Here is a 26,702-nt window from a genome sequence, read left to right on the forward strand (position 1 = left end):
AGAAAGACAAAATCTAACTCTTGTTGTAGATGACGTGATATATAGGAAATCCTAAGAAACCCCCTAAAGAACTATTAAAACTACCAACTGATTTTAGCAAGGTTCAGGATATACAAGATCAACATACAAAAATTATTGTATTGAACAATCCAAAACTGAAATTAAGAAAACAATTTCATTTATAATTGCACAAAACGATAAAGTACTTAAGAATACATTTAACAAAAGAAGTGCAAAACTTGTGCATTGAAAACTAGAAAGCATTGTTGAAAGAAACGAACTGGAAGGGTATCCCATGTTTGTGTGTTGGATGGCTTAATATTTAAGATGGCAATGTTCCCCAAAGTGATCTCCAGGTTCAATACAATTCTTATCAGAATCCCAGCTGCCTTTTATTTTTTATTTTTTGCAGAAATTGACAAGCATATTGTAAAATTCATATAGAAATTCAGAGGACCCAGATTAGCCAAAACAAGTCTGAAAAAGAACAAAGTTGGAGGACTCACACTTGCAAATTTCAAAGCTTACAAAAGTACAGTAATCAAGAGAGTGTGTTGGTGATATTAGGCTAGACCTATTAATCAATAAAACAGAACTGAAAGTCCAGAAATAAACCCTTACATGTATGTTCAATTGATTTTCCACAAGGGTACCAAAACAATTCAATTATGAAAATTAAGCTTTGATGTTGGGAAAACTGGATATCCACATGCAAAAGGATGAAATTAGATCCCTACCTCGCATCATACATGAAAATGAACTTAAAGTGCATCATAAGCCTTAATGTAAGAGCTAAAACTGTAAAGCTCTTAGGAAAAAACATAGCAGTAACTCTTTGTGAACTTGATTTAGGCAAAGCTTTCTTATATATAACATTAAAAGCCCAAATGGTGAAAGAAAATATAGAAATATAGATGAATTCATCAAAATTGAAAAACTTTTGTGCTGCAAATGTTACCATTGAGAAAGAAAAAAAAAAGAAAAACAAAACAAAACAAAACAAAAATGAAAACAACCCACAGGATGAGAGGAAATATTTTCAAATCATGTTTGGTAAGAACTTAGTATCCAGAATACGTAAAGAGCTGTTACAATGAAACAACAAAAAGACAAACAATACAATTAAAAAATGGGCGAAGGACTTGAATAGCCGTTTTTCCAAAGAGGGTATACAAATACTCAACAAGCACATGAAAAAATGCTTAGCATCATTAGTCATTAGAGAAACACAAATTAAATATCCCAAAGAGATATCATTTCACAGCCACCAACATGGCTCTAAGAAATTTCTGTTGTTTGTTTTTTTTTTGAGAAAGGGTCTTCCTCTGTCATCCAGCCTGGAGTGCGGTGGTGAGATCTTGGCTCACTGCAACGTCTGCCTCTAAGGCTCAAGTGATCTTCCCACCTCAGCCTCCAGAGTAGCTGGGACTACAGGCACCTGCCATGACACCCAGCTAATTTTTGTGTTTTTCTAGAGACGAAGTCTTGCCATGTTGCTGAGGCTGGTCACCAACTCCTGGACCCAAGTTATCCTTCCACCATGGCCTCCTAAAGTGCTGAGACTGTAGGAGTAAGCTGCTGTGCCTGGCTGGCTCTAATAAATTTTAAAAAAGAAAAATAACAAGTGTTGCTGAGAATGTGGAGAAATGGGAACCCTAGTACTTTGCCGGTGAGAATGTAAAATGGTACAGTCATTGTGGAAATCTGTTTGCTGGTTCCTTAAAAAGTTAAGCATAGGATTATAATATGACCCAGCAATTCCACACCTAGGTACACACCCAGAAAAGACGGAAAACAAATACTTGTTCATGAATATTCATGGCAGCACTCTTCACAACAGCAAAAAGGTGTACACAACCTCAATGCCCATCAGTTGAGAAATAAATAGATAAAATGTGGTATATTCATACAGTGGGGTATTATTTGGCAATAAAAAAGAGTGAAGGATCCGTGCCACACGTGGATGAACCTTGACAGCATTATGCTAAGTGAAAGAAGCCAGACACAAAAGACCACGTATTTATTGTGTGATTCCACTGATAGGAAATGTTCAGCCTGGGCAATCCATAGAGACAGGAAGTAGATGAGGTGAGTAGACAGGAAGTAGCAGAGGTGAGGTGAGAGGGGCTGGGTTGGGGAGTGACTGCTGATGTGTGTGTGGTTTCTTCTTGGGGTGATGAAAATGATGACTGCACAACTCTGTAGATCACAGAAGCCAGGTTAATTTACACTTTTAATAGATGAATTTCCTGGTACATGAATTATATCTCAATGAAGGTGCTTAAAATAAATTATGCCTGTTGCTCACTGGCTGTCCCTCCTACCTGGAGTGTGAGTACAGGGGCCAGGCGTCCTTATCTGTTTTGTTTGCTTGTGTCTTCCCCAGCAGGAAGAGCAGTGCCTGGGACTGAACACATATTTGCTGTATGAATGAATAAAGGGATATTTTTGTTGAGTTTTTGATTTCAGAAAAACATAAATACCCTTCAGCTGGACATTACTTTTAGCTACGGTCTATCCTATAAAACTAAGTATAAAAAATTGATGTGCTACTTTCCTCAGATGAACTTTTGATAGGAGATAGTGGACAAAATAAGAGAACTCAGGAAGGTGCCTGGCCTCGGGGAGGCAGGAGGCAGGATGGGCTGTGGTGACATGAGCTGGGCCTGGTGGGAGTGAGCAGACTCTGCTGTCCTCTAAGTCAGAAGCTGCAGGCTGGTGACTAGGGCCACCTGACTGTGAGCAGACTCTGCTGTCCCCTAAGTCAGAAGGTGCAGGCTGGTGACTGGGGCCACCTCACTGTGAGCAGACTCTGCTGTCCCCTAAGTTGGAAGGTGCAGGCTGGTGACCGGGGCCACTTCCCCTTGAGTGGACTTTGCTGTCCCCTAAGTTGGAAGGTGCAGGCTGGTGACCGGGGCCACCTCCCCTTGAGCGGACTCTGCTGTCCCCTAAGTTGGAAGGTGCAGGCTGGTGACCGGGGCCACCTCCCCTTGAGCGGACTCTGCTATCCCCTAAGTTGGAAGGTGCGGGCTGGTGACCGGGGCCACCTCCCCTTGAGCGGACTCTGCTGTCCCCTAAGTTGGAAGGTGTGGGCTGGTGACCGGGGCCACTTCCCCTTGAGCGGACTCTGCTGTCCCCTAAGTTGGCAGCTGCAAGCTGGTGACTGGGGCCAACTCCTCGTGAGCAGATTCTGCTGTCCTCTAAATCGGAAGGTGCAGGCTGGTGACTGGGGTCACCTCCAGCCTCAGGTTGTTTTTGAGGCTCTGGCAGCCCGCCCGGCATCTCCGTGTGAATTCCGGAAGGGTGCCTCTCTTCTGAGCCCACCACGGAGGGGCTGGGTTTGTGGGGAGAACAGACGCTCAGCTGGATTTTAGCCTCCACGTAACCCCTCCCAAGTGCCCTTAAGAAGTATACAGCATGGACATCCCTATACCATGGTTCTATGCATTTGAACTTTTTGGAATTGGTGTGTGAGATACGGAATCCAGGGCACACAGCTTCTATGGGGCTGGTCTCAGCGAATGCTGGTGGGGAGCGGGGCTGTGAGAGTGGGAAGGGATAGCCAGCAGTTAAGGACTGATGATGAAACTTGTTAGCAATGGTGCTTCATCCTGGTGGAAAGGCTGGGGAGCACTGCAGGACACAAGGCGCCCAGGGTTCTCCCAGCCTGGAGCGAGGGAGCTGGAGCATGTATACACCAAGTCCTATCAGTCCCAGAGGGCTGCTCCTGGGAGGAGCTAATGCTCTGACAATTCCAGCCTCTGTGTTCAGGCCCAGAGGCCTTCCAACGCTGCGACGGCTGGCAGCTGAAAGTCAGCTTGTACACATCGCAGTTGTAAGGCCCTGGAGTTGTGGGTGTGGCACCCATTGTTTCTCTTTGGTTGCCAATATTTTTAAAAATAGGACAAAATATAAATTTCTGGTTTCTCGGGGGAAAACAGTGACGACCTGGCAAAACTGGCTGACATTCCCACAAGGCTGCAAACAGCTGGCCATGCCGTTTTGAGCAGAGGCCTGGGCTCTGATTCATTACCACCCCTTCCAGCCTGCTGCAGGCATCCACATCTCTGGCGATGCCCCAGTGGGTACTTGCATCTGTGATTTGTGCCTGAGACCACAAAACTCCTAGCCTGAATTGCATGGGTGATGGTTGAACTGATGTGCCCCATGAAAAGAGGCATTAAAAAAAAAAGATATAAATTAAAAAAAAATTTTTTTCCCCAAAGGGCTATGACCCATACATACATGCTTGACTTGTGAGTGTTGAAAGCTCTGGCCAGTATTTTCATATATGCAGTTCCCACTGAGCCTCCCTTAAGTCTAGGGTGGGCCAGAGCTTTGACCCAGGGCCCCTTCGTGCAGGATTGGCCCTCGCACTGGTATGACCAAGCTGCAGACGCTCCAGGACTCAGCAACCAGCCCTTGTGTGAGGCCCCTGACCTGGGCCTGGCCTGGAGCCGACGTGTGGTAGTATTTGCTTGCTGGAGAGATCCACTGCGGCTGCGTGACCTGGGAGCCCCCTCAGACCAGCGTGGGGACCAAGCGGAGTCTTTGGGCCCGATTCTTGGAGAGTGCTGCCTGTTAGTGGGCAATCGGCCGTCAGGAGGATCCGTAGCCACAGGCAGCAGCGAGAACAGATGCTTCCCGTGGACTCTGTCTCACCCTCTCGCACGGAGAACTGGCTTCCGTCGAGGAGCTTTGGAATAATCATTTCGGAGCCAATCTTTGAGATGAGTCTCTGTAAATGTAGAAATGGACTTTGGGTTGTTTCGTTGTGGTGCTGGCCTCTGCCTTGGCGGCCCTGTCTTGGGTGGCGTGGCAGTTCTATAAGGAGAGGTCTCTGCCACGGACATCCCTGTATCTACATGGTCCCTCCAGCCATGTTAATTTCAGAGCAGTGGGACTTCCTACGCAGTGGCTCAGGGCTCCCAAGAGGCATATCGCAGGAGGATTGAGCCGACGCTGTTGCCATGTATGAGTTAGTGAAAGTCACGTGGCATTTTCCACAGTGGCCACCGGTCAGGGAAGTCACACAATTCTGCTCAGGTTCAAGGGGAGGGGGCGTGGACTCCACCTCTTGATAGGGGAGTGGCAAGGTTCTGGAAGAGTGTACAGCAGGGATAATGATGTGAGGCCAGTTCTGGAAAATAAACCTGCCACCATCTCCTGATGGGGCCCAGGACTGTAGGGCGGAGCACAGGCCCAAGGATTCCGGAACTCTGGGTCATCTTGGACCCTTCGACATCAGCAGTCAGTCACCGTGAGCCAAAGCAGGACAGTACTGGCAGCTGCTTCCAGGGTACCTGGGGATTGCAGAGGTCCTTGGGGTTTGGATGAGGTAGCCGTGGCCTCTGTAGCCAGACTGAATTGAATAAAGGGGATCAATGTCAGGGTCTCATCAATATGTGCTGTTTCTGGGATTTGCTATGTGACAGCCTCGCCCCTAACTTTTGCAGGCTCAAAGCAAGAGTACACATGGAGCTCACCTGCCATATGTCTAAATATTTAGTTTATAAATAAAGCAAATTAATTGTTAAATGACTACCTTATCCTGTCGTCTTGGCAGATATCCTTCTTAATGACCTGAAAAGCCAGATTTGAATTTGGATTTCCTACATTCCTGGGAGTTCCCTAAGTGGGGAGAACCATCCCTCAGCCCTCAAGGCAAACCCTGTCTGGCTTTACACCCCAGCTCTGCTCCACAATGTAAAGGGCTTCAAAGGTATGCGTGTGCACACCGCAGCCTGCACCTCTGAGCTCCTTCTGCATACCTTGCAAACATCTACTGTTGGCCACTTCTTGGACTTGAAAGTGTACGCCCTAGAAGCCTAGGCCATCATGGGAGGGAGGACCAGGGGAAGAGGCCCCACAAGTCCTGGAAGCAGGCTTGGGGCTCTCTGGGCAGGGAAACCTGGGGCCCCAGGTCCCTAGAGCGTGGCCTCCAAAAGAGGATCTGGGCTCCTGGTGGGCCCATCCTAAACTAGCAGATTTCTTACTTCACAGTGGGAGATCGCAGTGGCCAGAGACGGGCCACAGGGGTTCTTTGCAGTGTGTGGGAGCTCCAGGGCAGGAGCCCTCTTGATCAGGCCCACTGGTGTCTGGCTTGACGCTGGGACTCCTGGCCTACCTGGCTGTGGGTGGGCTGCTTCTGCCAGTCTCCAGCCTGCTTTTTTTTTTCTTTTAAAAGATGGGGTCTTGCTATGTTGCCCAGGCTGGTCTCTAAGTCCCGGGTTCAAGCGATCCTCCTGCCTTGGCCTCCCCAAATGCTGAGATTACAGGTGTGAGCCACCGTGCCCAGCCGGGGCTGCTTTCTTTGGATGGATTTTGTTAGGTTTCTGGGGAAGTTGGATGGATCACTAGCATGCCTTTGGCACTTATGAAGAGGATAGATATTTTGTTATTTTTAGTTCCACTAAGCAGAGGGGATTGGAATTAGAGGAACTGTTGGACAGTAGAACCTGTACCTACACAAAGCTTCCTTAGCACCTCCTAGTAGTAAGAACTGCCACTTCCTGAGCCCTTGGGAAGGGTCAGGCGAGTTCATTGTTTTCTACGTCGTATAGATGAGAAAACTGGGGCTCAGAGAAGTTCAATAATGTGCCCAAGGTCCTACAGTTAGTTAGTAGCAATTATAGCATTTGAACAAGATTTTGCCAAAGCACATGCTCTTGTTACACTGGACAAGAGACCTTGATGTGAAGGATGCTTTCCTCTGAATTCTTGGCTGGTGGGTTCCTGGGAGACTTGTCAGAAGGGTGCAGGACACCCTTGGGTTCAGAAAGCCACCAAATAATTTCCCTGTATAGCTCTGTTGGGAACTTGCATTTTGCAATGGGCTTCCCTTTCGTCTGGGCCTTTTATGAGAAGAAGCTGCAGAGCTAGGCCAGACCCCACAAGGCTTTTGTGATTTGGAAATAGGCAGCTAACAGGGAATGAGATTTTTTTCTAGTTGGTTCCCTGCCAAACCGATTCAAGACATACATAAAATTTAAGTCTTTGGTTCCCCTGATTTTTGTTTCTCCTGCATTTGGCTTTCCTATGAGCAGCCTCTCATTCCATTTACTATTATCTTTGATTGAATTATGAAACCGGAAGAATTTGCAGAACGAGCCAGGGTAAATGGGTCTTGCTAATCCTGTGGTTAGAGGGTCAAATCAGCAAAACACTTGGGTGTGAATTGTCCGGAGCCAATTTCATTACTGCCTCTATTTGTGAAACCTGGGTGAGAAAAACTGTATTAATAACAAGAAAATAATCCCTTGAGGGTTTTCCTATTTCACATGTCCCAGCCCACTTTACAGCACACTGCGGAAATCCAACTCTTCCCTTTGAAAGTCATCTGCCTCTCTGACCTAGCTTGCCCATCTGGAAACATTATTCTCTATTCAATCCCACAAACGTTTTCATTGCTTTAGCAAGTCAGGTTCATGGCAAAAGCTCTGCCTCCAAAGAACAGAGTTCCAGGCTGTGCTCTGTCTTGTTATGACTGACTTACAAAATATATGGATGCAGGCATAGGTTGACTGGGAAACACCTGCTGCTATGTGGCGTGGGTTTACAGAGTAGAGGCAAAGAAAAGTCTAGATGGTGGATTGCAGAATTGTTCCTAATTTTTTTCATTCCTCCCTGTCTTTAAATCCTTTCCCTTCTGACCAGAGGTGGAGAATCTTTTCCTGCTTCCATAATGCTGGGTTTGGCCATGCGATTTGCTTTGGCCAATGGTGATGTTCGTGAACATGATGCAAGCCACAGTCGGAAATGTTCTTGTGTGATTGGGTCTGCCTCTTTGGCTCCTATCACCACCGTGGAAACATGTCCCAGGTACCCTGTTCACCCCAGAGGAAAACGAAATATGAGAAGCAGACCCTAACCAAACCTGCAGCCTAGAGTCAAGCCCAGCACAAAACCGCACCAAGACGAGCCAAACCCCAGCCAACTGCACATGTGAGAGCTGGAAATACACGTTTACTGTTGTAGACACTGATTGTGGGGAGTTTTGTTTTGCAGTAGTATTGTTGCAGATGCTAACTGATGCAGTCCATTAGAGATCAGTTAAATTCGCATCTTTAATTTTGTTAGCACAACTCAAGAAAGCAGCTGATGCTTCACGCTGCAGCTCTGTGGCAACTTTGTGGAGTCTCCAGCTGACCCAATGGCGTCAACAACAGAGCTCTTCTTGCCGAACCTCAAATGCTGAAATACGGTCATGTAGAATTGATGAATACCTTGTAAGGCTGAACGGTGGCCACCCAGGAATGTCTGCGTGGCCCAGAGGGGAGGGAGTGACATGTAACAGTCATGAACGGGACTGTGAAGTTCATGGCTGAGGTCAAATCATGAAATAAATAGTGACAGAAAAAAGCAACATTGTACGTGTATTCCTCAGGATGAAATTCCTCAAGATTCTGCTTTCTGGGAGGTAAGGGAATGGCTTGAGTGTGTGTGTGTGTGTGTGTGTGTGTGTGTGTGTAGGGGCTGCCTCCTCGAGTGGTCCTTCTGGCTCTCTGGCTGTGGGTTTGTTAGGAAGGATCACTTCTTTTGTACACCTGTATCTGAATGGTCGTCTGAAGCTGCCCTGCGACAGTGGGCTTGGCCTCTGTTCCTGGACCTTTAGTTTTCTTTCTGCATTTCCTCTCCGGGGGATTCCATTCAGTCCCTTGGCTGCAGATCCCATCCTGACCGTGATGAGCTGAAAAGTATTGATACATCTGTCTCCAGCCAAGGATTCCCTTAAATTCCGATCTCTTATATCCAATGGTCAACTGGAGGAATTCGGTCATAGTGTGTAATTGAGATATTACACATGTATAATATATGTTGTATACATAATGTTTTTATAATTATGTATATAAGATATGTAATCATATATTATTCTATATATTGAGATGTATAAGACAACTGAGGATGTACAATATCGTGAGATGCATCATGGGCGCCACCTGCTAAATGTCTGAAATTGAACTGATATTCACCTTCCCTAATAATTTCTTCCCCTTTCCATCTAAATGAATAGAAACTCCATCCTTTCAATTGCTCAGGCCAAAAGTCATGGAGTCATGTTGACTTCTTCTATTCTTTTTTCTTTTTTTTTTTGAGACAGAGCCCCTGCTCTGTCGCCCAGGTTGGGCAGGGCTGGACTCAAGCCCCAGCCAGGCTGCCATTCTCCAGCTGAACCAAACAGGTTCAGAGCAGCAGGGGGTAGGGCGTGAACCAGGATACTTCTCACCTCTCTGACCTCCGCTCACTCCCTGGTCTCCTCCTTGTTGCTGGGGAGCCATCAGAGCCTGCCACGCTTGCTCTCGCCGTGGTCTCTCCACTTGCTGTCCTGCTGTCTGGAGGGCTCTTCCTTCCCTAAAGGGTCAGGGAAGTCCACTCTCTTCTTCTTTCAGGTCTTCTGTGAAAAATCACGTTCTCAGTGAGGAAGGTGCTCCAGGAACACGTGTGAAATGAACAAACGAACAGGATTGCTCAGGGCAGGAGTATCCTGGTTCACACCCTTACCCCCCTGCTGCTGTGAACCTATTTGGTTCAGCTGAAGAACCACAGCCTGGCTGGGGCTTGAGTCCAGCCCTGCCCACTGCTGCCAGCAGCACCAAGGCTGGCGTCCTCTCGGCACTCACCGCAGGCTGGGCCCTGGGTTCAGCCCTTTCCTGTGCACCACCCACTTCACTCTCCAAGCACTGTGGGAGGCAGAGGCTACTACTGCCAGCTGGGTGCAGAGCCAGTCCTCCAAGGCCACAAGAACAGCCTAGAACCGTTTCATTGTAGGTGGGGAGGAAAGCAGTGTGTTTAAAAAATAGCACATTTTCTGGAGGACAACAGATCACCCAAAGTCCACCTGGAAAGTGTAGGTGGAGTTTGGGGTTTGAATTCCCCTTGCGCGGATCAGAGTCACATTGGCTCCTTGTCAGGGGTTTAGAATCAGGTTCGGGGTAAGAAAAGGGGACAGTGCAAAAGGAATGTCCGCTTCACCAGCGTGCCTGTGGGGTCGGTGGTGAAGGGGATGTTTTTCTTTTTCCCAACTTGTTCCAGAAAACGAATGACTTGAGATGACAGCCCGTGGGCCAAATTCAGTCGCAGATGGGTTTTGTTTGGCCCATGCAGGGCTTTTTGAAAAATCTGAGCCAGTGTTTAAACATCAGGAATTTCACATGAATACCTGAAACTTTGGAATGTCCTAGATGTCCAGGAGACCTGGTGATTACAGTCCACACTCCTGTGTGTCAGTGTCCAATGCGCCCCTTTCAGACGAGGCCATTGCTTCCCCTCACCTCGGTCCCCACCAGGCTGGCCTTATATACTGGTATCAACTGCCTTGCCTCAGGAGAATTTGAACTTGCCACTCCTGAAATAAAGTCATCTTTTATTTCAAGAAGCATAGGGAGGCCGAGCGCAGTGGCTCATGCCTGTAATCCCAGCACTTTGGGAGGCTGAGGCGGGAGGATCACCTGAGGTCGGGAGTTCAAGATCAGCCTGACCAACATGGAGAAACCGCGTCTCTACTAAAAATACAAAAATTAGCGGGCATGGTGGCGCATGCCTCTCATCCCAGCTACTCGAGAGGCTAAGGCAGGAGAATCGCTTGAACCCGGGAGGCGGAGGTTGCGGTGAGCTGAGATCGCGCCACAGCACTCCAGCCTGGGCAAAAAGAGCGAAACTCTGTCTCAAAAAAACCAAACCAAAACAAACAATAAAAAGAAGCATAGGGAAGGCGAACATTAAAGCAGTTGCTTCACAGCACAAGTAAATTGTGCAGCAGACCAAGGGCTACAGACCCGAGAATAATCCCCCGATGGAATCTATACGAGATTTTGAAAAAAATGCCCAGCCTAGGCTGGGTTTCCTAGAAGCAGAGCCCAAGCCAAGGATTGTGCTGCAAGGGATTTATTGCAAGATCGGGCACGGGAAGGAGCAAGCAAGGGTGTGGCCACTTACGTTGGATTGCACCCAGCGCTGGTCCCACCTTGAGGCAGGGGCCCCTTTCCTCCTCCCAGGTCAGTCAGCCTTGGGGAGGGCCAGGAGAAATGCCAGGGCAAAGGGGCTCCCATTCAGGGCGCAGAGAGCAGGCTCGGAGCTCTCAGCAGCGGGAGGGGGAGTGGGAGCTGGAGGACATGTACTGGTAAATGGAATCGAGTGGGCATGTACAGTAGTTAGCATACCTCCTGCCACCGCTTACAAGGGCAATGAGGGCTTACTACGAAGGGATTCGTAAATATAAGAAGGGTTAAGGAAAGATCATTACTTGCCTTATAGCCTGGAGATAATAATCCTTCATACATTGCATTCTCCTTTCTTCTTTAACTCTGAATTAAAATAACTTGAGCCCTTACCATCCACAACTTGTGGGAAATCCAGAGCCCTTCCAGTATTTCTGAGCATTCTCTAGTGGGGAGAGGGGTGAGTGTAATTGACAAACGACGTCCTCTACTGGGCTCTGAAATGGATCAATGGATGGCAGCGTGTGTGCCAAGGTCACGCTTCCTGCAGGCTGCCCCCAGGTACCACCTGACAGATACGGGCTGCTCTGAGGGCTGCCTTTGGCTCCAGGAGTCCCCAGGGCCTTGTAACCCCTCCCTCCGCTGCATGACAGTCTAGGACGATTCCACCCCACCCTCCTTCCTTCTCTCCGTCTCTCTGGGTCAGCCCTGCATTGCCGACTCCCCCAGCTTCCTCCAGTTCCCCACCTAGTTTCCATCCGGGCATTTCCCCTGATAAACCCTTGCATGTTTCATCCTGTCTTGGCATATGATCCTCAGACCTGGACTAACGCAGGCACTTGCCTTCTGCTGGGTTGCCTGTTGCTTCCTACACAATTTGTGGTTCCCTTGGATCATCCTGGCCCCTACCTCAGCTGGAGCCGACTGCACACAGGGGCCGGAGTTTCCAAAGGGAGAAAAGCATCAGGAGAGGCCCTGAAGACACCCTTTGACTGCCTGACAGTGTTGCCTTCATCTTGCATTTTGCAGGACTCTTCTCTCAGATGCGGAGTCCTGCACCCACTTAGAAGCCCACCTAGGAGGCCAGAGAAGGGCAGGGGCAGAAATCAGCGGTGGAACCCCTGGCATCCATCGCCACATCGCCTGGCGTCCGTCGTTGTGTCATGCCCCCGCCCCCTGCTCTTCTCTCTTCAGCTGTGTCCTGGCTCCCAGTTCCCCATCACGCGCGGCCTGTGACTCGCTGTCCAGTCTTCTTGCTCAGCGTGCCCCGCAGTGAGCTGCTTACCGAGCATCCTGGCACTAGTGTTTCGGTTCCTGCGCATAGCAGGTGCCGCCTGCGCCCTGCCCACACCTTCTCGACATTCACATGTGCCCCAGAGGCTGCTTACTGCAAACACCCCGAGAGCCTTCGCTTTCTAAAAGTGTTTTAGATTCAGGGTGCACCTGTGCTTGTTTCATGGGTGTATTTTGTCCTGGTGGGGATTGAGCTTCTAGTGTACCCACCACTCGAATAGTGAAGATGGTACCCAGTAGTAGTTTTCCAATCCTTTCCCCTCCTCACCCTCCCCTCTTCGGGGGTCCCCAGTGTCTATTATTTCCACCTTTCTGTGCAAGTGCACCCATTGGTCACCCCCCACTTCTCAGAGAGAACAGGTAGTGGTTGATCTTCTGCTTCTGAATTATTTCCCTTAGGATAATGGCTTCCAGTTCCATCTGTGTTGCTGAAAAGGACACGATGTCATCCTTTTTTGTGGCTGCATCGTATCCCACGGTGTATATGGACCAATTTGCTTCATCGAATCTGCCATGGGTGGACACTTGTGACTTTGCTATTGGGAATAGTGCTGCGATAACGTCTGAGTGCAGGTGTCTTTTTAATACAATGATATCTTTTCCTTTGGTTTCCAATACCTGTAGGGGGATTGCTGGGTTGAATGGTAGTTCTATTTTTAGTTCTTTAAGATATGTGAGAACTTTGTCTCATCTGGGGCCCTGAGCTCGGGGCCAGCCAAAAAGTAAAGTTAATATCCCAGAAGCATCTCTCACCGACAGACAAGATGTTGGATGAGAACCTAATGTCTTGCCTCGAGGCTGGGGTGACTCTGAGGGGTATTCTGCACGGCCTCCAGAGTTCCCATCACACTGCAGTTGTCTTGTGGAAACTGGCTTGGGAACATCCCTCTACTGCCTTCCCTGTGGATGTTTGGGTTTGTGACCCTGTGCTAGAATTGCTGGGGCCCTAGGTCTGGGGCAGAGGTGACTGACCGTGTGCAGAACACCTGGAATAAATGGCTGGCATGTGACTGCCGTGGCCGGGGCTTGAGATTTGGCGGCTGGCCACACTCAGGAAAGAACAGAAGTATCTTTCCAATGCAGATCTGATGGCCAGCACTTAATTCCAGAGCCTAGTATTTTCTCACTAGGACAAAAGTCAAAAGGCCAACAGGCCCCTGAACATGAAGCTTTGAGCCCAGCGGTTCTCAACCCTTGGCTCTCCTCTTTAAAAAAATGCGAAGATTTGGGCCCCGCCCCTAGGAATTCAGGTTTGATGGGTCTGGGGCTGGCCAGGATAGTACTAAGAGTGCTGGTTAGCGTGTGTTGGAGCTGGTGTGTTGGAGCTGGTGTGTTGGAGCCGGTGTGTTGGAGCTTGTGCAGCTCAGGAGGGCCAATGCTCTCTTGCTGATACCTTGAAATTGGCCAGGGAGAAATATTTGCATCACAGAAAGCAGAACGCATCCCCTCACTCCAGAGAGCCGGTTGTTAACACTCCTGGCACACCATTGAAGAGCTCTGGGTCATTATTGTGGGAGCCACAACGTGAGCTGTTTCCTCTGCAGGGGTCAATGTCCCAGTGTGGAATGAGCCAGAGGTTTCTACCCACAGAAGGCCTGAGGTCCAACTCGGTGGGGCCCACGTTGAGGCTGTAATTCAGCTTTGAAGGTGGAATCTCCCTTTTTCAGCTAGTTGACTGTGTGACCTTAGATAAGATGTCTTCATCCTCAGGCCTCCAGCTTTCTGTCTGTCTGACGGGAACGGTAGCCTGGAACTCCTGGAACTGTTGCGAGAATGAAATGGAGTACCACAAATGGATCATCCGCAGCAGTCTGCTGTAGAGATGAGCTCCATGAATTTCCTGTTCCTTTCCCTTTGTCTTGAAAGGGGGAACAAAGGACAGAATGTTGTTCCCGAGGGTCTCCTTGGAGCTGTTTCCTGAACCATCCGCTGGCTCTAGGTGGGCCCTGGCCAAAGTCCAGTTGGGAAGTGCAGAGAAGAACCACAATGAACCGGTCCTTCTGTGGCTGGCGTGGGCCTGGGGAGTACTGGAGGTAAGTTTTCAGCTGGAAACGACTCTTCCAACGATGACTGCTTTCCTTGATACAAGAAAATTGGGGGCTGTTGGCCATTGAAAGAAGAAAAGCACGACATTAATTACAGTCTCACCCATGACAATTTACTCTGACTAAGATCTTGCCACTCACCGTTTCATATGATCTCTTTTAACCTGAAAAGCAGCTCTTTTGCTCCCTTTCTAACCCAGACCTAGTATTTAGCAGGGTAATGGGATTTATGATTTTGTTTACATCAGTCTCCGTGGCGATTCACCATAAAAGAGCCGTTGCTTGGCAACTTGGCATTGTGGGGCTGCAGTGGAGGGTGGAATTTTTTGTCTCTCTGAATCAAGGGCTTAAGGAATAATGAAAACTTCTGCTCATACTTCTCATGAATGCTTTTATTTTCAAGGTCAACCAAGTGTTTTTTCAGGAAAGACTAATGCACTTTTCTTCAAGCGATACACCGTAAAATGTTTCCCAAGATTATCCTGTCTCGGAGCGGGGGACGACCAGCGCTGGACGTTTTTATTCTCTCCTTGCTGCTGCAAAATTAGGTTTGCACAACTCTGAGACCGTCATAATGCAGCAGGTCTCTCTCATTTACAGGCATTTGCTGCACTCATTAGCAAATGCTTTTTTTTTTTTTTTTAATGAGCTGCTGTAGTCTCTGAATCACTTCTCATCTCAGAAACCAGTTTCGTTTGGTTTGCAGTTGGTTTACCACGATCCCTTTGATGAAGGGGTCAATGTTAGCGGAGGCCTGGAGGGCACAAAACAGGACCCCAATTTCCCTCTGAGGTTCCCTATTGACTATAGGCGTTTCTGTGAATGATCAAAGCGCCTGTTTTAAAACATGCAAATGCCCTTTCCTGACCTCTTTCTCAACATGGGCACACATGAAGGGTAAAAGAGTTGACTCATACTGATACGCATGGACACGGCCCGAGCTGGAGGTGTGGAGGCCGCAGTGAGAATAATGATGATGATGACAGTAGCTAATTGAATACTTACCACGTGCTTTATATATATTATCTCGCTTAATTCTTGCAACAACACTTAGCCACGTGTCATCAGCTGGGGGGCCCGAGGCAGCTGCCAGTGCAGTTGAGACCCCACCGGTCGGTGCCTCCACCGCCAGGCGCCCCACTAATTCCTCCCAACGGCTGTTCCAAGCCAAACCCAGCTCAGCTTCTCACCATGAGGGAGCCCCAGCTGCCCTGGTCATAGACCTACTGACATTGCACCCTCACCCGGGGTCAAGGTTGCCTCCGTATTAGAACAATCTACTTGATAACATTGGGTTTAAGGCAGTGATTGTGACTAACCAAAGTGTGCTAGGTAGGCGGTGGTGCCTGGGAACAATGAGGATCACCTGGGGACCTTGTTAGTGTGCAGATTCCAGAGCCTCACCCCTAGAGAATCTAATATAGCAGGTCTGGAGTGAGGCCCATGCGTTTTTCTTTCTTGCAGGCACTGCGATGGTGCTGCTGGCCCCCGGATCTGCTATGAGCAGCGCTGCTGTCCATGACTCTGCCTGGGCCCTTCACTGAAGCCTGAAAGCATCGCAGTTTCCAACCTGGGATTTTATGAGGGTTCAGTAAATGTTTGATGAGAAACTTCATGATATCCAGTTTTCCTGTTTCACTCCCTGCCAAGGACTTGGCGACCTTACATTTCTGGAGTGGTTTCAATTTCCAGGCATGATGTTACATGTGTGGAGTGGTTTCTAACATACATGCATCCTGTTATTGGGCTCAGTGGGGTATGGTTTTGCCATTTTATAAATTAAGACATGGAGACTGAGATGATGATTTACCTATGTCCAAAGGGCGCCTACAGACCACGAGCCAGGCTTCTGGATGCAAAGTTCTGTGGTCTGTTCGCTCCACCCTAGCTGCCTACCTCTGTTTTCCATCATAGAGAAGTGATCTCAATGCAATGCAATAGAATACAGGCTCTTTGGGGGAGGCAGAGGTGGAACCAGGTGAAGGAAGGAATCCTAAAACAGAGGCTGAGAGCTGGAGTCCTGAACATTGCGTCAGCACCCAGTTCTCCACCCATTAAATGGGGATAAGGGTCTTTCGGTCACAGTCCGTGCAGAGGGTTGAATGTGTGCCCAGGGTTGTCCCGCAGTGAGCTGTTGCTGGTCTTCCTGGTGAGTAAGGGGAGACACTGAGGGCCAAGGACAGTGAGGCTGCTGCTGCTGTCCATTGTGGATGCCCCATAGACCAAGGCAAATGTTAGTGAGTTTTGTTTAACTCTGAAATGGCAGATTTTTTTTTTTTTTTTTTGAGACAGGGTCTCTCTCTGCCACCCAGGCTGGAGTGCAGTGGTGTGATCATGGTTCACTGTAGCTTCAACTGCCTGGGCTTAAGGGATCTTGAGTCCGAGTAGCTGGGCTACTCAGCCTCCCAAGTAGCTGGGACTACAGATGTGTCGTCAGCCCCAGTTAATTTAAAATCTTTTTTTCTTCTTCTTCTTTTTTTTTTTTTTAATAGAGATGGGGTCTTGCTATGTAGCCAGGCTGGGAAAACATCATTTTTGGTGAAATTAAATCTTGGTTCTTTTCATTTTGAAACAAGAAAGCTTGTGGCTTAAAGGTCATTTTGCTTCTTTTCTTCTTTTGATGCAAATTAAGGCACTTGAAAGGGGTTTTAAGAAATTGGTCAACTTGCATGTAAGCATGTTAGGAAAGAACAGGGATCACTAGAGGGGAATGCTAATAGTGTCTCTTTATCAAGCACCGACTACGTGTGCCGATCACAGCTCTTACGGGAGGAGGTGTGATGTGGGGACACCAAGGCTCCCAAGGTCGCCTATGCAAGCTTGCATTTGACCTCGTGCAGCTCAGTCTCCAAAGTCAGCTCTCCTCACCATCCTGATATCATCTCCCCTGTACCAAAAAACAAAATCTACCACTGATTTTAAAAAATCTAAATTTGGGAAGAGAATCTTCTCCATCTTTTCTTCTCTCAGCTTCAGCTGTTTTCTAAACAGGTGAATCCAGATGCTTATTTCACTTCCTGTCATGTGTCCTCTGAAGCCCAGTGGTGTGACATACTCTGAGACTGGGAGAAGGAGAGAAAAGGGGGGAGGCAAGGGGATCCCAGAAGCAGTAAGAGGGAGAAGGCCAAGTCGGAGCCACCGATGCTCCAAAACTGGTGCCCAACCTGGCGATCCCCAAACTGAGTAACTCAAGCCTCCCTGCCGTCACATTGCCCCAGCCATCATCAGCAGAGCAGCTATTCCTTCTAGCTCCTTGTCTAAGGAGACACTGAATTCTCTACGTTTTCCAGATGAGGACACTGAGATGTAAAGAGGTTACATAATGTATCCAAGAACATAGCATGTAAGTAGACGGTTGGGCTGAAGCACCCAAACCTAAGCTGGCCAGCTCTAAGCATGCGACCCTTTCCCCGTTCTGTGCTGCTGCTGGAGGAAAGAGACTGGGCCCAGACGTTAGTAATGGTCTCTCCAGGGGCAACTCGTGGGGAGCGGCCGTGGTCTCCCTGAGCTCACAAGAGGCTGGAGGATTTTCACAGGTGCTGGAGGACGCCCCTGGGCCACAAGTCTCATGGGCTACGAGTCTCAGCCTGACTAGGACTCAATCTGACACCTCCTTGAGTCCAAGAAGTGTTTGATGAAGGAATGTTGATCCAGCTCCAGGGAGGAAGGGCAGAGGCAAGGGTGGTGGGCGGAGGGCATGTTCGTTGCAGCTCAGTTTCATTATACTTGGCTTTGATTCAAAAAGTCTGCGTGGAAGGTGCAAGTGGCTCTCAATGTGGACAAATCCCTGAGACAGGTTTTCTTGTTTGTTTGTTTGTTTGTTTTGGGATGGAGTTTTACTCTTGTTGCCCAGGCTGGGGTGCAATGGCGCAATCTTGGCTCATTGCAACTTCCATCTCCCAGGTTCAAGCGATTCCCCTGTCTCAGCCTCTTGAGTAGCTGGGAATACAGGCACCCGCCACCACGCCCGGCTAACTTTTTATATTTTTAGTAGAGGGGGGTTTCATCGTGTTGACCAGGCTGGTCTGAATTTCTGACCTCAAGTGATCCACCCATCTCAGCTTCCCAAAGTGCTAGGATTACAGGTGTGAGCCACCGCACCCAGCCCTGCAAGACAACTTTTTTGAGTGAAAAAGACAAGTCATAGGCAGATAGCATATGATTTATGTGAAGATGCATACACACACACAAATACCATAAAGTGTCTGTGGGCGTGTATGTGGCCACACGCGCATGCGTGCAAACACACGTGTGTCTAGCAGGAGTTGTTTCTCACCGGGACTACCCCAGAGGATGGGATTGGAGTAGTGGTCAAGAAGGACTAGCCTCATCCAAATACTTTAATTCTAAAGAGCAGAGTGGATCTGTGCATTATTTTGGCAACAGAACCCTACGTTTAACATGGCAGTTAAATGAAAAAGTGCCCTCTCTCTGACTGCCCCTGAGGGCTGCCATTTGACAAACTCTGCATTGACCATCCCCTGAGTAACTGAGGCTTGCTGGTGTCTCTGTGAAGCCCTGTGACTTCAGTCTTGGAGTCAAGAGCAAAACGGGCTGAGGCTGTGTGAGTTCCCACTGCCCTGGGTCTAGGTTGGAGGCCACTGTCATGACACTGGGAAGTCCTGCCCCCGCCCAGTGGGCCCTCCTTTTTTTTTTTTGAGACGGAGTCTGGCTCTGTCACCCAGGCTGGAGTGCAATGGCTTGAGGTCGGTTCACTGCAACCTCCACCTTCTGGGATCAAGTGATTCTCCTGCCTCAGCCTCCCAAGTAGCTGGGATCACAGGTGCATGCTACCAAGCCTGGCTATTTTTTTTTTTTTTTGTATTTTAGTAGAGACAGGGTTTCACCGTGTTGCTCAAGCTGGTCTTGAACTCCTGATCTCAGCCAATCCACCTGCCTCGGCCTCCTAAAGTGCTAGGATTACAGGCGTAAGCCACTGCGCCCAGCCTGGCCCTCCCTTTCTCACAGGCCTCTTACTTCTTCTACTCCCTGTCTTTTAAATCTCTCTGACCTGTTGTTTTTGACGCCGCAAGGGAGCTCAGGAAAGGCTTAAAGGGTCTTTCTTTCCACACACACCTGAACCTTACCAGAGAGTCCAGACAAGAAGTTCTGGAAGGAGGGGCGAGTAGCCTGTGTCTGGGCTGCCGGGGTGTGTATGGGGAGTGGTTATGCTGGTGCCTCCACTGCACACACTGAGGCTGGCCCAGCCTCGGCCACAGGGCACCAGTTGACAGTGTCTATAAGTTACATTCAATCCTGCAAAGCAGGCAGATCTTTCTCACAGGGAATTCCTTCTCAACTCATTAGACACAGGATTAAACAGATACTATGTTTCCCCTTTACCTTAATCTCCAGTAATCCCAAATAATCTCCCTACTAAAGATGACAAAGTCCTCCTTGGGGTTGACTCACACGCCTGTGGCTTGGGCAGCCAGGTGCCTGTGGCAGCATGAACGGCCTCTCTCCAGGGCCATGTCCAAGGTCTGGAGGGGACCCAGGAGCTGGCAAGTTGCCAAGTTGACCGGATTCAGAGTAAAATCCTCACCTCTTTCCTAACCGCGTGACAGAGGCTCAGTGCTCATATTCCGTGAGGACCAAGCCACACAGCCCAATGTTGTGGGGGATCAGAGCCCAGCTCTTGGGGGCTTTCCTCCTGGGCCCCCCACTGGAGTGGCAAGGAAGCCCGGACTTTCTTGTCAGGTAGCAATGTTACACAATGCAGCAAAGGACTCATTTGGTGAGAAAAAGGCATGACTGATGAGTTCGAGGAGGATGTGGAAGCTCAAAGACATGGTTCAATAGAAAATAATTACATTTTATTAGGATGTAATGGATGAGCAGCCAGTCATGCCTGAGAGGAATCCTCACTCCCTGGTGCGATATGCAGCTGGCGTGCTGTGCTTGGTGAGGCAGCCTGGTGCAGAGACAGGAATTTGGATTCTGGAGGCAGGAGAACGGAGTTCAAGTCCCAGTTCTGCCACTCACTGAGTGTGACCTTGGACAAACCCAGCACCTCTCTGGGCCCCAGTCTGGGCCCCAGTTTCCTCACCAGGAAGAGCAGCTGCAGTAACTGTCCTTCCGTGAATGGGAAGCTTAAAAATAATATATATAACAGTAATTCTTATCATAGCACCATTTTTGTTACATTAGTCAGGACTCACAGTTACAAGTGACATAAACCCAATCCCAGCAAGATATTTTTTAAAAAGCAATTTATTGGCTTATCTAACTTAAAAGTCTAGGAGCTTCAGGCATGGCTTAATCTAGGTGCTCAAACTGAACAGTGAAGAATCAGGCTTTCTCTTTCCTTTAAGCTGGCTTCGTCCAGGTGATGGCAAAGACGGGCACCAGGAGATTTGGATTCTGCCAGTTGAACAACCCTAAGAGAAAAAAGACACATTTTCTAATAGCTTAGGCAAATTCCCAGATGATACTTGCATGTGTTGGATAGGTCATCTGTCCATCCTCAGGCCCGTCACCATGTCCTGAGATCATGCCTTGGTCACGTGTCGGATCTTGCAGCCAGGCACAGGGGTAAACCCCACATGAACCAGGAGGAGGTTAGGGGGATAATCCTGGGGAAAATTAGGTATGTGTGCCCTGGGTATGGGTCCCCTGATCTCCCAGGAAGATATCATGGCGGCTAGGCAGGTAAAAACAACAGACTCCCACGACTGACCAGGGGATGTGTTTAGTGGGCTCTAATTGCAAGATGGACTCACCAAGGAGAATTATTGTTCTACAGAGGGTTGCTGTTGGTTTCCTTGACTGTAAGTTTTCTGATTTAATAGCTTTTCAGAAATGCAAATGAGGAGCTGAATTAACAAGTTCTTCTTAATGTATATGCAAGAATATCATTTAAAAATCCCCATTGTTCTCAATTTCCATGAGAGTAATCAAATCGAGTTTTAAAAGTAATTGGAATGGACAGGGTGCGGTGGTTCATGCCTCTAATCCCAGCACTTTAGGAAGCTGAGGCAGGTGGGTCACTTGAGGTCAGGAGTTTGAGACCAGCCTGGCCAACATGGTGAAACCTTGTCTCTACTAAAAATACAAAAATTAGCCAGGCGTGGTGGTGCGTGCCTGTAGTCCCAGCTACTCAGGAGGCTGAGGCAGGAGAATCGCTTGCAGTTGGGAGGCAGAGGTTGAGGTGACTGCCCCACAGCCTGGGTGACAGAAAGAGACTCTGTCTAGAAAAAAAAAAGTAATTGGAACAGACTTCAAGGACGTGTTTTTAGCTCTTACTATCAGTGTGGAGGGAAGTTAGTAGACACACCTAACACTGCAGCCTGCTTTAGGTATATTTCACCAGGACATTTGCTACAAATTATTTATGAGTTAGGTATCTTTGGGAGGGGAGGTTCCTAAAATACTAGAAGGTTCTCTTGTCATCAGAGAACACTGGGTTTGATTTGCTCCAATTCAGCAATGATTGACCTAGCAGCAACCTTGACAATACAAAGGAGAAAAACTCTTACCCAAAGGGCACAGTAAGTGCACAAATAATTAGTACAAGACAGAATGTGAATGTGGTGGAAAATGAACGAAGGGCTATGGGGATTCAGAAAAGGATAATAATCATTTTGGGAGTGCAAAAGTCCTTTCATGGAAGGGAGAACATTGAGATGGACTTTGAAGGGAGAGGTTATGTTGGTGGAATCGTTTCCTGACTGAATGAACCTGGGCAGATGTCTTGTAGGATTCAAGTCAACAAAAGATTTCTCCTTTCACAGCTCAAAAATAAACAGCGCCTCTCCCAATGGTAGACAGCCTCTTCTGAGGGCTTGCTCTGATTTGAACTTCTGGTTCAGAGGTGTGACCTGCCTTGTAAGGCATGCATCTCTCTCCCTGCAGCCTTCCTTGCATTGTATGTGGTAGACTTTGTGGGTGGATTTGGGAGCTGGATCAAATGCATTGCAAGTTTTGGAGTCTCACCACTCCTCGAAATTTTAACATTACAAGTAAATGAGTTATAATTCATTAACAAAGTGCAAAAAGACAAGACTTTCCCCTTCTCTGAGCTGATGGGAGCGCAGTATCCAGCAGGGCTCTGCCTGAGTGATGGCTCCCTTGGAATCATGAAGGCTGAAATTCTCAACAGTCACTTGGATTGCTTCCTCCACTCCATACACTTTTATCATGGCCTATTAATTTGTGCCCTGAAAAGCCTTTTTTGGATTTAAAGAAATTTTTAAAAAATGGCTTGACCCTTGCTCTTTATGACCTGATTAAAAGGGAACCCAGAGAGCAGCATGTTGTCAAGACCAGGTTTGAGGCTTCTGGGCTTGAATTTCTGCCATGGTGTATCACTCTCTCGTGGGGTACTTCGGGTTCTTTTGCTTTCTTGGCTGCCACTTCTCCATTTCTGGAAAAGAGACTCTGTTCTGGAAACAAGCTCGCTCACAGAATGGCAGCACTTTTCTGCCTTCACAGGTCTCTGTCAGAGGCCCTGCTTTGGGTGCTTGAGAGAATTCGGAGGAGGAAAAAGAAGTCCCCACCAGGTCAGTGGGTGATTCACGGCCCCTGGAGTCTTCCTGTGGGTCATGTCCTGACATCTGCCTTTTGTAAACAATTAATTTTTAAATTAATTTTTAACTGACAAAATTATACCTATTAATGATGTATAGCATGATGTTTTGAAATATGTATATATTACGGAATGGCTAAATTCCACAATGTATACATATTTAGCATGTGTGTTACTTCACGTACTTAACATACGTATTATTTCACATACTTATCATTTTTGTAGCAATTTTCAAGAATACATTTCTATTAACTATAGTCTCCAAGTTGTAGAATTGTGGGTCCTTTGACCAATATCTCCCCGGTACCCTCCCCACCTCACGTCAATCTTTGAGTCTCTCCTTTGATCTTTGAGTCTTCTTTGTTAGCCAGGCCTGGGCTCTGAGAGATGCCCCAGCCCCTGCTCGGCCTGTGGGTGCTTCTGCAGGGAGGCGGGAGGTGTCCTTAGTTCCCCACCTAGATTTAAAGAGAAGGGAGTGGGAGAAGCTGCCTGGCACAGGAAGGCAGTATCTCTGAATTCAGGGACTTTGTTCTCACCTAGAAGGGGAGAACTGGTTTTAGAATCAAAATTGTTGACATGCCATTTGTGACTGTGCCAACCAAGATACCTTTCCTCTAGAAGCCCAGAACATTCTACCTGTGAAAGCCACCAACCTACACGAGGACTGGAGACTCCCTGATATTTGGGTATGTTTACCAGAGAGGACGATGACAGCAGGATGCTTGATGGACGGGGGTCCCTGAAAGCTGCAGCCACAGTGAGGTACCAAGGTGAGAGGATGATGGCAGGAAGGGGAGGAGATCTGGGCCCACAGCCTGCCATGAAAACTGGTGAAGGAATGAGGAAGTGAGCGATTTTGGAGGGGTCCAGTTTAGCGGAGCGGGGAGTCTGAGATAAATACCCCTGCCTGGCTTCTCTGTAGTTCTCCTTTTGGCAGATTTTGAGAGTAGGGTGAGTGGGCGGGGCTGCGAGGGGCTCCCAAGGAAGGGAATCCCTGCAGATGGCTGCTCCACCGAGGGCCACCTGGGAGCCGAGGGTGGGGGTGGGATGCCTGGGAGGTGCCCCTGTTCACTAGGAAGTTTCTGCATGGGTTGCCGGAAGGACAGGGCATCAGGAGGGGGTGGCCAGCTGCAGTGGCTCACACCTGTAATCCTAGCACTTTGGGAGACTGAGGTGGGAAGACTGCTTAGGGCCAGGAGTTGGAGACAAGCTCGGGCAACATAATGAGACCTCATCTCTACCAGAAAGAAAAAAAATAGCTGGGTATGGTCGAGTGCACCTGTACTTCCATCTACTCAGGAGGCTGAGGCTGGAGAGTCCCTTGAGTTCAGGAGTTGGAGGCTGCAGTGAGCCACGATCACACCACTGCACTCCAGCCTGGGCACGGAGCGAGGCCATGTCTCAAATAAAAAGAAAAAAAGTCAGGAAGAAATCAAGGGTGTTTAGTTGCCAATTTGATCTGGATTTTTCTGTGTGTGTGAGAGAGAGGGAGATAGTGAGAGTGACGCACGGATTCCTCTTGAGCTAAGAATGGAGCTGTGATGGTTTCTCTCCACCTGCCTCCTGGGGACGCACTCTGGGGTAGTGGGGAGTCACAGCAGGGCACTGAGGTTCTTGAGGGAGTGGCTGGGGAGCGCTGGGTTCTGGACTAGAGAGCGCAGGCACTGTGGACCCTGGGAGCAGTGCACGTTTATCAGCAAGCCAGCAGTGGGGCTCGGTGCTACCCGCTTTCGTGGCCTGACTCCACCGGATCTCATATGCCTCCTGGGGTAGACAGGTAGGCGGGTTCCAGGTTTGGTTTTCTCCTTTGATAGAGGTGCAGAGAGTTTGGGTCTCTAGCTGAAGATGTGCCCCAGCCTTTGTCAGCAGGCAGCTCTCACCTCTTCTGTGGCTCACAGACCCATGAAACAGCTTTGCTGGGACATCATGGCTCCTCAAAAGACAGCATCTCATCGTGAGTACCATCCGTGATTCCGATGGGCCCATCTGAAGGCAAGGAGCCGACGCAAGCAGCCCTCAGGGAAGGGGAAACCAACAGACACGAAGCTTCCACTCAAGGCGTGCTGGCTTTAGGGGAATACACTCCAAACTTTGGACCAAAGGACATAACTTTCTCCCTGGGATGAGGCAGCCCCTCTCACCTCTCCTACAACTTTATTACTTATTTCAGCCTTGGTGTTCTGAGCATAGACTGTGTGGCAGGCACTGGAGAAATAACTGTCCAAACAGACGGGAACTCTGCATCCTCCTGGAGTTTACACCCCAATGGCACAGGACACAGGAGGGTTATGTGAAAGGAAAATAAATCTCAGGCTTCACAATCACTAAGCCAAAGGGAAAAGTCAAGCGGGGCACTGCACTGACTGGGCAAACCTGCCTCCCATTTGCTCCTAAAAAAGAGAGCTACAAAGATAAAAAAGCTACATACCTCCCTTGTAATTTGCCCACGAGGTACTTTCTTGTGGGTAAAGCACAGACAGAACTGAAAGCCATCCCTCTGCTCGCGTGCGTCCGATGCACGTCCCATTCCCTCTTTTGCCCTCTTGTTTCCCTAAGCCAGACGAGGCTACGTCGCTGTAAATTGTGTATTCTGGAAAAGGCTTATCAGAAACTTAAAAGGATGCAACCATTTGTCTCTTAGCTACCTAAGAACCGGAAGACCCCTCCCCACTTCAAGTTGTCCTACCTTTTGGACCCAACCAATGTACGTCTTACACTCATGGATTGATGTCTCACGCCTTCCTAAAATGTATAACACTGAGCTGTGCCCCGACCACCTTGGGCACGTGTCGTCAGGACCTCCTGAGGCTGAGTCACAGGAGCATCCTTAACCTCGGTGAAACAGACTTGTTTTTTTGAGATGGAGTCTTGCTCTGTCACCCAGGCTGGAGTGCAGTGGTGCGATCTCGGCTCATCGCAACCTCCACCTCCCAGGTTCAAGCGATTCTCCTACCTCAGCCTCCCGAGTAGCTGGGATTACAGGCATGCACCACCACGCCCAGCTGATTTTGTATTTTTAGTAGAGACGGGGTTTCTCCACGTTGGTCAGGCTGGTCTCAAACTCCTGACCTCAGGTGATCCACCCGCCTTGGTCTCCCAAAGTGCTGGGATTACAGGTGTGAGCCACTAAGTTGACTGAGACCCGTCTCAGACACTTTTTGGTTTAAAGTTATGAACATGTGGGCTGTTAGATGGAGGTCAGTGCTGTGAGAAAAACAGAGCAAGGGAGAGCGACCTACAGGAGTTGCCATTTTAGACTGAGTGGCTGGAAAGGGTGTCACCAAGGGTGCCTTGGGGAAAGACCTGAGCCAGGTGGATCCCTAGGGGAGGCCGTTCCAGGCAGCGGGAATAGCAGGTGCAAGCACTCCGGAGTGTTTAAGGAACAGCAGGCCGTGTGGCTGGGACTGTGGCTGGGACTGGGGGTGCGGTCCCAGGAGTCGCAGTGGGGCTGCCGTGCTTGCGGCTCAGGGCCTAGCAGCCAGCTGTGAGGAGTCTGTGTTTTCTCTGAGGGATGGGCATGGGGGAGCTGAGCCGTGGAGTCACACTCCGACTCATGGTGAAAGGTGGCCACTCTGGCTGGGTGCGGAGAATAGACTGAAGGGAGGCCAGGACAGAAACAGGGACCAGGAAGCCATCGTGGAGATCCGGAGAGAGACGACGGTGCTCGGACTGGGATGGGAGCATGGAGTGCCGTGTGAGGGTGGAGCCGGGGCTGGATCTTGATCCTTTCCATGGCTTGTGTGCAGAGTGCGAGGTGCGAGAGAAAGGGAGGACTCCGGGAGGACCCTCCACATTTTCCAAGTGACAGGAAGTGACCTGGAGTGACTTCACTAACATGGGAAAGACTGGGAGAGGCGGGGCTGAGGGGGACGCTCAGGAACCCTCTACAGGACACACTAA

General features: G+C 48.9%; 1 long non-coding RNA gene across 1 annotated transcript; it reads right to left on the minus strand.

Annotated features, from left to right (window-relative positions):
* Positions 1 to 7,958: 7,958 nt before the first annotated feature.
* Positions 7,959 to 11,420, minus strand: LOC117099290. The gene is made up of 4 exons (XR_004443743.1): positions 11,331 to 11,420; positions 10,160 to 10,345; positions 9,227 to 9,394; positions 7,959 to 8,193 (listed from the first exon to the last, which is right to left on the minus strand). It is a non-coding gene; the product is annotated as an uncharacterized LOC117099290 (long non-coding RNA).
* Between the last annotated feature and the right edge of the window lie 15,282 nt (positions 11,421 to 26,702).

The sequence above is a fragment of the Trachypithecus francoisi genome, unplaced genomic scaffold (genome assembly GCF_009764315.1).
Source record: "Trachypithecus francoisi isolate TF-2019V2 unplaced genomic scaffold, Tfra_2.0 Lachesis_group16, whole genome shotgun sequence".
NCBI classification, from domain to species: domain Eukaryota; kingdom Metazoa; phylum Chordata; class Mammalia; order Primates; family Cercopithecidae; genus Trachypithecus; species Trachypithecus francoisi.